General features: G+C 40.5%; 2 pseudogenes; both read right to left on the bottom strand.

Moving 5' to 3' along the window:
- Positions 1 to 3,715: 3,715 nt before the first annotated feature.
- Positions 3,716 to 6,393, bottom strand: LOC127150882 (cytochrome c oxidase subunit 1-like; annotated as a pseudogene).
- LOC127151057 (intron-encoded DNA endonuclease aI4-like) lies at positions 4,613 to 5,460 on the bottom strand (annotated as a pseudogene).
- Positions 6,394 to 10,859: the final 4,466 nt, after the last annotated feature.

A 10,859-nucleotide genomic window follows, 5' to 3' on the forward strand; every position in this document is an offset into this window, starting at 1 on the left:
CTACATCTTTTAGAAATCGAACTCAATCGTGCAATTGGAACGAACAAAATTGAAATTCAATTGAGTCAGTTCATTCTTGAAAATTTGATAAAATTGATAGGAAAATTTGATAAAATCTTTCGTGGGCTCTAAAGGAATTTCTTGCTTTAATCAAACCTCTTTCTCTTTACCGATTACGGATGATTATTCGGAAGCGAAAACTTTTTTGCTTGTACCACCTTTCACAATATGAAAAAAGCTTGAATAAAGCAGTACTGAGCTACGAGCTTCTCCCTCACTTCTTCTTATACCGTTTTTGTCCAGGTAAGGAGCAAAGAATTTGCGAAGAACTTCCTTAGCTTGAACTTTCAAGATAGTGGGTTCTTCCCTGCGGGGCTCTTAGACGTCTTCCCTCTAGGGGAGAAGCAGCACTTTTGTCGACTCTCTGGTTTTGCTTTCAGTGAGTTCAGATGCATAGAATCTTGGGTAAGACATGCCATGTGCAGAAGAGTAAGCACTTTCAGTCGAATCTGGAATAATCTAAGATATAAGCGGGAAAGCACTAAGCTAGGGAAATTCCTGATTGATTGAAATCCTCTCTGAAAGCATTACTGGCGAAGAGAACAAAACTTCTCAGTAGAAGGATTGGATGAGAGCAATTCAAGTCAAGCTAGACAAGTTCTCTTAGATCTTCTCTTTTGCTTACTCTCCTACGGGAAGAAAGGCGTTCATTTAGACTTTCTTCAGAATAGAGTGAATAAATCAAGATTCGGCCTGAGAAAAGTAGAATGCCAAAGATCGACGGCTGAGATGCTGAAAAGACCCCTTGACCGTGCGGTATTATATCTTTCTAAGCTAAGTTGCTTTGAATTTTGCTGATCGACTCGAATGAATTAGTCGATCCACATTATATAGAAATCTGACTCATGCAGAAGCGTAGGGAACGAATGGAGCGCAGATATGCGAAGTGATAACTAGCAATGCACGACGTTGGGAATTTTGACCTTTTATGGGAACAACCAAAGGAAAGAAGGCGAGGGCGGACTCGGTTAGGACCCTTGATCCAGAAGGTATGACAATACCCGAAATCTTTCATGTCAAAACATAAGGGAAGTTTGAACCCAGTTGTAGGCTGATTATCTAACTCCGTACTTCTCCTTTTCCGTCTGATTCCATGCCGGTCTGAAGTAGCTTAATTAAAGAGAGAAAGAAGAAAGACAAGTCCATCTATGCAACACAACCAGAGGCAAGGAATGAACGAGTCAAAAGGACCGGGGGGGAAGCGCATGTAATTTAGAGACAAAGAAAGGAGTGCAAGTCCAGAGGACTGAAGAAAGCTTACTATGCAGAAGAAAAGCCTAGCTCAAAACCTAAAAAAGACAGAAGAAAGCCTATCAAAAGGATAAGAGAAGAGAACAAAGAATCAGAATCGCTTGATGATTCCTTATATCTTATTCTCTTTTTGAAACTAGGGTAATAAACCAAGACTTAAGGAAGAAAGCTAGGGATAGAGAAAGGGAATATCGAATCTTCAGTCCAAAAAGTCACTTACTATATTGGAAGGAAAGCCTATCCAAATTCTGCAATAATCAACCTGATTAAGGGGCGAAGAAGCGAAAAAGAAAATGAGGCAGCCTCTGAAGTTGATCGGTAAGCTCTTTCATGCCTTATTCCTCATTCAAGGTTGATTTATAGATTGAGTCCCAACCCTTATATAGAGAAGAAGATTTTGAAGACGTTCGGTCTTTACGGATGCTTTCCCCACTACGTAGGATTTTTTGAGCCTCCATTATCGCAGGAAAAACAAGGGTCTCCGCAAGCTTCTAGGTAGGCCCATAGATTTGGAGAAGGGTGAGACAGTGTAAGGCCAGGAGGGGATAAAACCGCTCTTAGATAAGAGGAGAGGGGAAAAGTAGCTTGACTTATCGGGACAGGAAAAGAAAGCTCCAGATGAGTTGAATTGATAAATCTCTTACCGAGTGGTATTTGTTAGAAACTCCCATGTAAAGCAAATTCAGACTTGTCCTTATGCAAGGTTCAAACTGTCCTCTTTTCCGTCAGGCTCTTTTTGTACGTACCATTTAAACTCAATAAAAGATTCTATATAGAAATCTCATTTCATGATTTGACTGTCCTTTTCTATTCTATTGATTTGACATTCAAACTTGAAAAAAACAAAGGCTCAATTCAATTGAGGCTTAGGAGGAGAGGGCTCTTTCTTATTCATTCTTCATTTGACCTGGGAAAAGATGTCAGGGATTTGACGTTCAAAGATTGAGAGAAACCCTGTATCATGCAAACTCAGGAATCGGCAAGTAGCAGAGATCAGACGTCATAATCTGTCCCAGTCCCGAAAGAGGTTAGAATATAAAGACCAATAGGAAGCGGATAAAAATAAAGCTCCAGATGAGTTGACCTAGCGGTTATAAGGAAGAGGAATGCATTAGGAACAAGAGAGGGGAATTCGGTTTTAGCAGTTGTAGTGGAAGAGGCTCTTTATTAATTTGCCACTTCGGCCCACTCCGCGGTGGGCACCTTTTGCCCTGAACTCATGCGTCAAGCAAATGAGAATTGTTCCGACTAATGGGCTATTTGCCATCCATTTCTAATCTTTATGCAAATTCTACTATCTTTAGTAATGGACAATTGACGTCTTTTCTTGCTTTCCCTTACTAAAAAAGGGATTTGACTCCTTTTAGCCCATGGGCTAAAAGTGACTCTTTCTTGCTCCGTGGGACTGATGTCTTTTAGGTTCCAACTTCAGGAGAATTCTCATTCTTTTGAGTCCAAGTGCTTCTTTCTTTGGGTCAGACAGACATCAGCTAGGAACCCAGTTTTGGTTGAAGCACTTCTTTATTAAGTTGCTGGTTCAGTTGCTTTTATGTGCGCTCGAGAATGACCAAAATGCCTTTTTCTGCATTTCATTGAGTTGTGTCAATCCTTCTTTTAGCCTTTAAAAGGCGGTTATTTGACGTGTACTTCCACATTTGCATATGAAAAGGATGAAAGCCTAATTCAGTTTGTTCATGCATTCTAGTACGAGACAGAGGTGAGAGTATAAGGCACAAATAAGGCAGTGTCCAGGTCAAATTATCTCAATCGTCAAGCAAGTATCCCAAATGAGTCAGATTATGAATCATTTAATGAATAAGCACTCCAGGTCGAAGATGGATCAGAGCTAAGCTTCTTCTTATAGGAATCTGACCTTTTGGATCGCTACTTTCCTTCCTGGATTCTGTCTCGTGCACGAGTCCTTTGACTTCCTCTTGATTGTAGGATGATTGAATCAATTCGTATAATGTTCTTGGACAACCTTCCATAAGCAGAGGATCAAAAGGCTCTACCAAATAGAGGGATCCGCTGTCTCGGCAAAACGGGGAAGAAGGATAAGTCCCCCGAGGAGGGTTAAGCCGAATTCAATAACCCCACCACTTGGAAGGAAATATGAAGTAGTACTGGTGGGAGCATTAGAATGGATAAATCGAGGTTGCAACATACTCAAAAGTTTTGTGGAATGAATCAATCCTTATCAATGAGACAGGTCTAAAGTGGAATATGAATATGTCCTTATCAATGAGACCACTAATATTACACGAATGACTTATTTATTCTACCATATTCATCTTGTTTCGGGACTTGTTTATATCCATATGAACTTCGTTTTAGTAGGTTTTAGAACCCACATTTTGAAAAGTTCTGTTAGGGTCTTAGTAGCAGAATCAGACTTTTTCTTCTTTTACTTCACATAGCTTTTCGTCTCCTTGATAGCTGGAAGTTTCCCAAAGGTATGAAAAGCAGGAGGACTTTGTACCATCCATTCCAGTGTGGTTGAATTCTGTTCAAGAGCCCAAGGACTTGGAGCACATCTTTTCTAATTTCTACTGCTTGAAGTGATTGTGACGACCACGAAGAAACGACGAATGCCAACTATGGATATATAAGATCCAAAACTGCTAAGGGCATTCCATCCAACGTAAGCATCTGGATAATTAGGAATGCGACGTGGCATACCCAAAAGCCCTAAGAAATGCATGGGAAAGAGGGTCGGATTAACCCCAAAAAAGGTGATCCAAAAATGGATTTGACCTAAAGTTTCAAGGTATGTCCAAGATTTTACCCATCCAATAGTGAAATCCTACAAATAAAGCAAAAACGGCTCCCATAGAAAGTACATAATGGAAATGTGCATTCAAATAATAAGTATCATGTAGAGCAATGTCTAGCCCTGAATTTGCCGGGACTATTCCAGTGAGTCCTCCTATGGTGAACAAAAAGATGAACCCTACAGCAAATAACATGAGTGTTTTGTATTGTATCGAACCCCCCACATGGTAGCGATCGAACTAAAGATTTTGATTCCAGTAGGGACTGCTATGATCATGGTAGCAGCGGTGAAGTAGGCACGGGTATTAACGTCTAAGCCCACAGTAAACATATGATGAGCCTAAACAAGAAATCCAAGAGCACCTATACTGATCATGGCATAAACCATGCCTAAATACCAAAAAATCAGTTTTCCTGAAATGTAGAAACGATATGACTGATGATACCAAATCCAGGCAGAATGAGGATGTAAACTTCAGGGTGCTTCTCTCTTTTACTAATAGAAGCGGATGAATAGAAGAAAGGTGGACTATATCATCAACTTCTTCCATTTGTCTAGGAAAGCTAGCCATGCTTTATGGTTCATACTCTTAAGGTGAAATGCTTTGAGATCGTAAAGACTGTAATATTCCTTAATAAGGAAGAATTGTCGTGATTTATGACTTTGGAAAGTACTTGATTGAAAGTAAGATAGTAGAATGAGAACATCTTTTCGACTTTGTACAAACCATTGATAGTAACCATTTTGACTACTAGAAAAGTGGATATTTCCTCCAAATACTACCTTATAAGACTCTACATCTTGCAGATGTTTATTACTGACTCGAATCATTAAACTACCACGGACCGGTAGTCAATTCTTCATAGCAAAACCAATGGTACCATCAGCGTTAATGAATCCTACAAACCAATTTGATTGAGCATCTAGTGTAATAGGTAGAATGAGAGGCATATCCAATACTTGACAGACACGATGTAGTTGAAGTAGTTGTGTTGAATCTCGAATATGACCATTAGTACAATGAATTAGTTTCATCATACCAAGTTGATTATGTAGTCGATAACGATAAGCTTTAACACTTGGTCGCATTTTCATACTCCACCAAGAATATCTTCGATATATCGTAGTAGTGGTAGATCTTCAAGTCCCATAGTAATTTCAAGAGAAGTCTCTCCTTGTTTGCTCACATTCATACTTCCATCAAATTCGATAATTTCAGCTAGCCACTCATAGAAGAATTTAGGATTAGTTGTTGCGCATGTAGTCTCTGAGGTTCCTACTAGACTATTAGTATGTCGTTGGTTACCTGCTGATTGTGTCTTAGATACTCCAGTTTGACTAGATCGGGGTTTGACTAGAAAACCACTGATGAACATAGTAGGAGTACCATTAAGCAGACAGTCCTAGCATATAGCGCAATGCGTATTCAGATTTGCATCTGAAAAGGGCCATTGAAAACCGAAGAACCAAAAGAGATGCTGGTATAATATGGGGTCTCCCCCTCCAGTAGGATCAGAAAAGGTTGTATTAAAGTTTTGATCGATTAATAACATGGTAATAGCCCCTGCCAGTACCAGAAGTGATAATAAAAGTGGGAATGTTGTCACTAGAACGGACCACGCAAAGAGGGGTGATCTATGCATAGTCATTCCAGGTCCACACATGTTGGAAATGGTCGTGATAAAATTGATAGAACCTAAAATGGATGAAATACCAGATAGATGAAGACTATAAATTGTTGAATCAACTGCTCCTCCAAAATGCCTAGTAATACCACTTAAGGGTGGATTGACCATCCACCTAGTGCCGCTACCCACTTCTACTAAGGCTGAGCTTAATAGGACCTAGAGACTTGGTGGCAACAACCAGAATGAAATATTATTTAATCGTGGAGATGCCATGTCAGGTGCACCTATCAGAATCGAAACAGACCAATTACCAGATCCACCTATCATCGCCGACATAACCATAAAAAAGATCATTAAAAAAGCATGAGCCGTTATTAAAACACTATAAAGTTAATGATTCCCACCAAGATTTTGATCGTTGTGTCGTGCTAACACCATACGAATCAGTACTGAGAAGCATGTGCCCATCACGCCAACAATGGCATCGAAGATGAAATAGATAGTCCCTATATCCTTGTGGATAGTGGAGAACAACCATCAGACCAGATTGATCGTCAAATTCTTCTTCTTTCCTTTCCTTCCTTATCATAGAGGGGCCCTGGTACTAGTGGAATTGAACGAATATAAGACTAATTAAGCTACTCCAGATGAGTCATGAAATGGAATATGAACCTCTTCCATTATGAGTTGCACTCCCATAAAGAAGAGATAAAGACCTTCTCCACAAATTTATTCCGCCTCGCTCTGCTTTCGCAAATTCTTTGCTCCTCGCAAATTCTTTCCGCCTCTCCTTCTTAGTCGAACTCCTTCACACCTTTCAGTCGAGCCTCCGGAGCGCTCCCTTAGGAGTCATGAAATTCCATATAAACAAAATGGAAAGGGGGTGGGGAAAGTACGAAAAGCCCTTAAGGGACATTTTTCTCCTCCTCTCGGTTTTGGTTCAAGAAAGGGTCAACACAAGGATCTGACTTCGAAGCAATCTCTTGAGTTTTCCCATATCCGAACGGATCTTGCAAGAAAATAGGATGGAATATTGAGCTCGAAATATACGCTATTGGGATAGGATGGCTCCTACTAGCTCTCCCCCCATCAGAACTGCACGTGCAAGTTCCCCCACATACGGCTCAAGTGGCTCAGGCTCTTTCCTTCGCACCTGGTAAGCCCTTCGCTTTAGCCAAGCTTTGAGCTACCCTATCTAAGTTAGCCAAGCTTCGATCGTGCTCCTCCCTTCTGGCCGCCTTATTCCCTCACCCGAGATCCAAGTCAGCACCGACAAAGATCTCTTTCTTCCACGCAGCCGGCTTGGAAGCAAGCTACCTCTTGCCTATCTCACCCCTTTTTTTTTCTTATTAGTTAGATAGGTTGCCCTTGTCTGCTGTCTCTGCTATCTTTATGCCTAGGCTTTCTTCTTTCTGACTCATTTGATCTTTGAAGGGTGAGCCTTCGCTTTTTTGATCGTCTTCTGCCCAATGCGGTACCCTCTCGTTTTTTGCTTCCCATTGGGTTTACCTTGTTTACAGGTCGACCCCATGGCATTAAGAAAAGGCGATCTTGTGCTATACTCCGGTGATCTCTTTCCTATCGAGGTACACAAACTCCCATCGTGTCTCAAATTACATTCCGTGAAGAGAAAGGGGAAGCCTACTCATCCATCAGCTCCTCTCCGTCATCGGTGCGGTTTTACGAAGTGTCTAAGCATAGTTCACTCGCGTTGATCAATCAAGAGCTTTGTCGCCATTCCTGACTTAAGGTTACCTCTTGTATCATACACTTCTTGCATTCTTTTCCATGCTTCATAGCCCCCTTAAATTAAACTACGACGAACCGATAAAGGGACAGGCATGGTAGGTAGTAGCATTCTGTCTCAATTTGGTTTGCCCAATTAGTTTGATGTCCTTCGAGTCACACGATGTTTTAACCGAAAGAACTTCTTGTGCAATTCATGCCTTTCTGTTTTTATGACCATAGGCTTGATCTTTCTTTCCATTTCAAATTGTTCTCTGGACTTTTTATCAATATGAGGTGATCGTAACACAGTATAGTGGAGTGATTCAAGCAATCCAATCTTTCGTGTGTAAGGCGGAAGCCCTAAAAAATGGTTTGTAAAAATGGGTATCAAAAGATCAAATCACTGTGCGTATCTTGGTGGTCGTGACTTTTGGTGGTCTTTCTTTTTGGCTTACTCCTCTTCCTCTTCTATTGATCAGAAGCATCCAGTAGCCCCACGCCGATTTATAATTTGATGAGAAGGGCGTCTATCAATTTCATTCCCTATAATTTATGTTATGGATTTCTTTCCTCCCTACCCTCGATGCCTTTTCTACCTCTATGCTCCTACCTTCAGAGACTATTACAAAGAAATAGAGATCTTATTCTCCTCTATTCAAGAATTGAGTCTTTCTCAGAGAAGGCGGAGTTTTTCCCATTTCTTTTCAGATCCTTGTGTTGTGGAGTACATCCAAGAAAGCGAGTTCTTTTTCGACTGTGACCTGTTCGAAGGACTTGTTTTTATCCATATTCAAGTCGTATGAGAACCTGAAGCTCTGTCTCGCGTCATAGAACCCTCTGGATGTCTCGCTTGATCTTAACTCTGGGTTGCTGTACTTCAAGCTTTTCCTTTAAGCATTAGTCTTATTTCCGAAGCCTCAGTACCTTTTTTGAAAAGCCTCTTTCCGAAAAGCTAGTTGCGTTTTGACAGTAGAGGTTAGAATAGCTTTCCTTCCTAAGGCTGACGCTCTAAGAAGCTTAGAATCCCCAGGGCTTTTTCTAAGGGTTTATGGGGTGGATAAAAGGACTAAGACACAAAGAATGAAAAAAAGAAAGAAAGGTCCAGATTAGCTTAATTAGTCGGGGACGCTTTCCACTGATTATAGTAGGTGAAGGACTTGTGAATTTCATTGATGGACTTCTCTTTTGCAAATTCTTTGCCCCTTCAATAATTCTTTGATCCTTACAGATGAATATGGATTAAATTAAGGGTTCGTCCGTAGGGAAGAATTTGACTCCCACGGGGCGGTTCGAAGAAAGTCGACTAAGAAGGAGTCAATGAACAAGGGCGACTAAAAAGGTTATGTGAAGGAGCGAAGGAGCTCAGTTTGTTTGGAGGTTCAAAGAAAGTCGACTGATAAGGATAGGAGAGGATCCCTTTCCCTTGATTGTTTGAAATAACTAGACATCAAAATCAAAGGAGAGGCTCCGGTAGGAGTTTCAAGCGAAGTCCTGATCCCTGAACTATTTTCAAGAGTGCATTATTCAATAACTCGACTCAAAATGATGAGCGATTCAAAGAATTTTTAAGCTCATCCTTATCAAAGAATTTGAGAAATCCATATTCAAATTAATGCCATTCAAACTTTCTTTCTCAAAATATTAGAGGAATGCACCACCCATTCATCTTTTGAGTATCGTTGGCGGCTCCTTACCGATCTCGAGTCTGGATCTTATTCAGTCATGAAAGCAAGATAGATTATTCTACCTTTGAACTTGTCTTCCTACCTGCTTATCAATCTGGTCAATCTGGGGCTTCTGACTCAGACTCTTTTGTCGAGACTACTTCTGCTTCGTGGTTCTTCCTCTCCTTCACTGTCGAGCCTCTCTAACCTCACTGTGTAACAATTCCTCTTTTGAAAGAGAAAGATCTAATTCGCTCAGCTGGAAGGGTTCCTTTTCCCTTCTCCAGTTTCTTCCTGGGCCTACTCATTCTGGTCGAGCTGCCGAAAGAAGACCTCTTGCTTCCGCTATATCAAAAAAAGAAAGAGATATGTATCTTCGGATGGATATCATTCTAAGTTACTCCCAAGAAGATAAGTATTAGGTAGGGATGATCTTGTACCCAAAACAAAGGCGGTTTTACCAAGCTGCGCTACATCCCTTGAAATTGGTATACAGTCTCATTGTAGAGAATCCCTGTATTCTGAGATTGATTATTGGTATACACTATCTTGCCATTTCTTCTTTTTTGTCTAATATCCTTAGAATGAGAATGAAAAGACTTTGGTACATATTCAACAATCAATATTCAATCCGCCGTAAAGAATATTAGGGGCTGAAAGTGAGATATTTCTTTTCATCAAAAAGGGAATGCCCACCCCGTCAAAACTATCAAGTCAGATGGAATTAGGAATTCCGCGGACAATAGAAGCGCGGTTATTCGCTATATATACATTTTCTGGTATGTAATACCATGGCATCCTTATCTTGCTTCTGCTCTAAAAAGCTACTTCTGGTAGGAGGGTTTGAAATGTGAGGTCTAAACTGAAAAGATATCTATCCATGGGACCGATAGTCAGTACTATATCAGGGCTTTAGCCAGTCTATTAAGAGAGATCAATCCTTTATTCCCTAATGCATCTATGTATTCATTCCCTTTTCATTCCAGTTATTGTAAGGGGAAGAACTAGGGTTGAATCTCCCTTCTTTTTTTCTTCATTTTGGATCGGAGGAAGAGTTGCGTGAATAAAAAATCCAAGGGAGGTTCATGGCCAATGGTAAAGATGCCTGAGTCAGAGTGATTTTGGAATGTACTCTCGTTGTCTTCAAAAAGTAGGCTTTCTTCTTCTTGTCTTTTCTCCAGATTCAATGGCTGGATTTCCAGATAGATTACTCAAGAAAATCGATACGCCTAGTCGATTGGAATTGAGAAAATTCTATCCCCCGAAGAATGGGGAATAGATCGAAGCAATCGGCTTTGTCTCACCCCAAGGAAGACGAAAGAAAAGATATCTTATCAGACATATTTGAGATTGAAAACAAAGCAAATCCTTAAAAAACAAGGGTTAGGACCATGATTGATTTGTCATATCAGGCCTTGGGATTTCTAGGGATAAGCAATAAAGAAAGCATGGATAAAGCGACTTTCAATCCAAACCTTATGTGGGCCTTTGCCTCGAATAGGGAAAAGGAGTGGATAGGAGCACAATCAATGAACAAGGGGAAAGTGGAATAAATGAAAGCAGGAACATAAAAGAAACTGAAGGATGAAAGATGAATATGGTTTTTCGTAAATTCTTTGCTCGGGTAGAGATGACCTCCTACGGAGTATATAGCTCGTGAATCTGCCCTTATCAATGAGGCTGGTCACCTGGACCCTTGTTTATCCATTAGAAGGCGAGACTGATAAAAAAATTTCAGACGAGACCTGTCCGAAG

This window comes from Cucumis melo, chromosome 9 (genome assembly GCF_025177605.1).
Source record: "Cucumis melo cultivar AY chromosome 9, USDA_Cmelo_AY_1.0, whole genome shotgun sequence".
NCBI lineage: Eukaryota > Viridiplantae > Streptophyta > Magnoliopsida > Cucurbitales > Cucurbitaceae > Cucumis > Cucumis melo.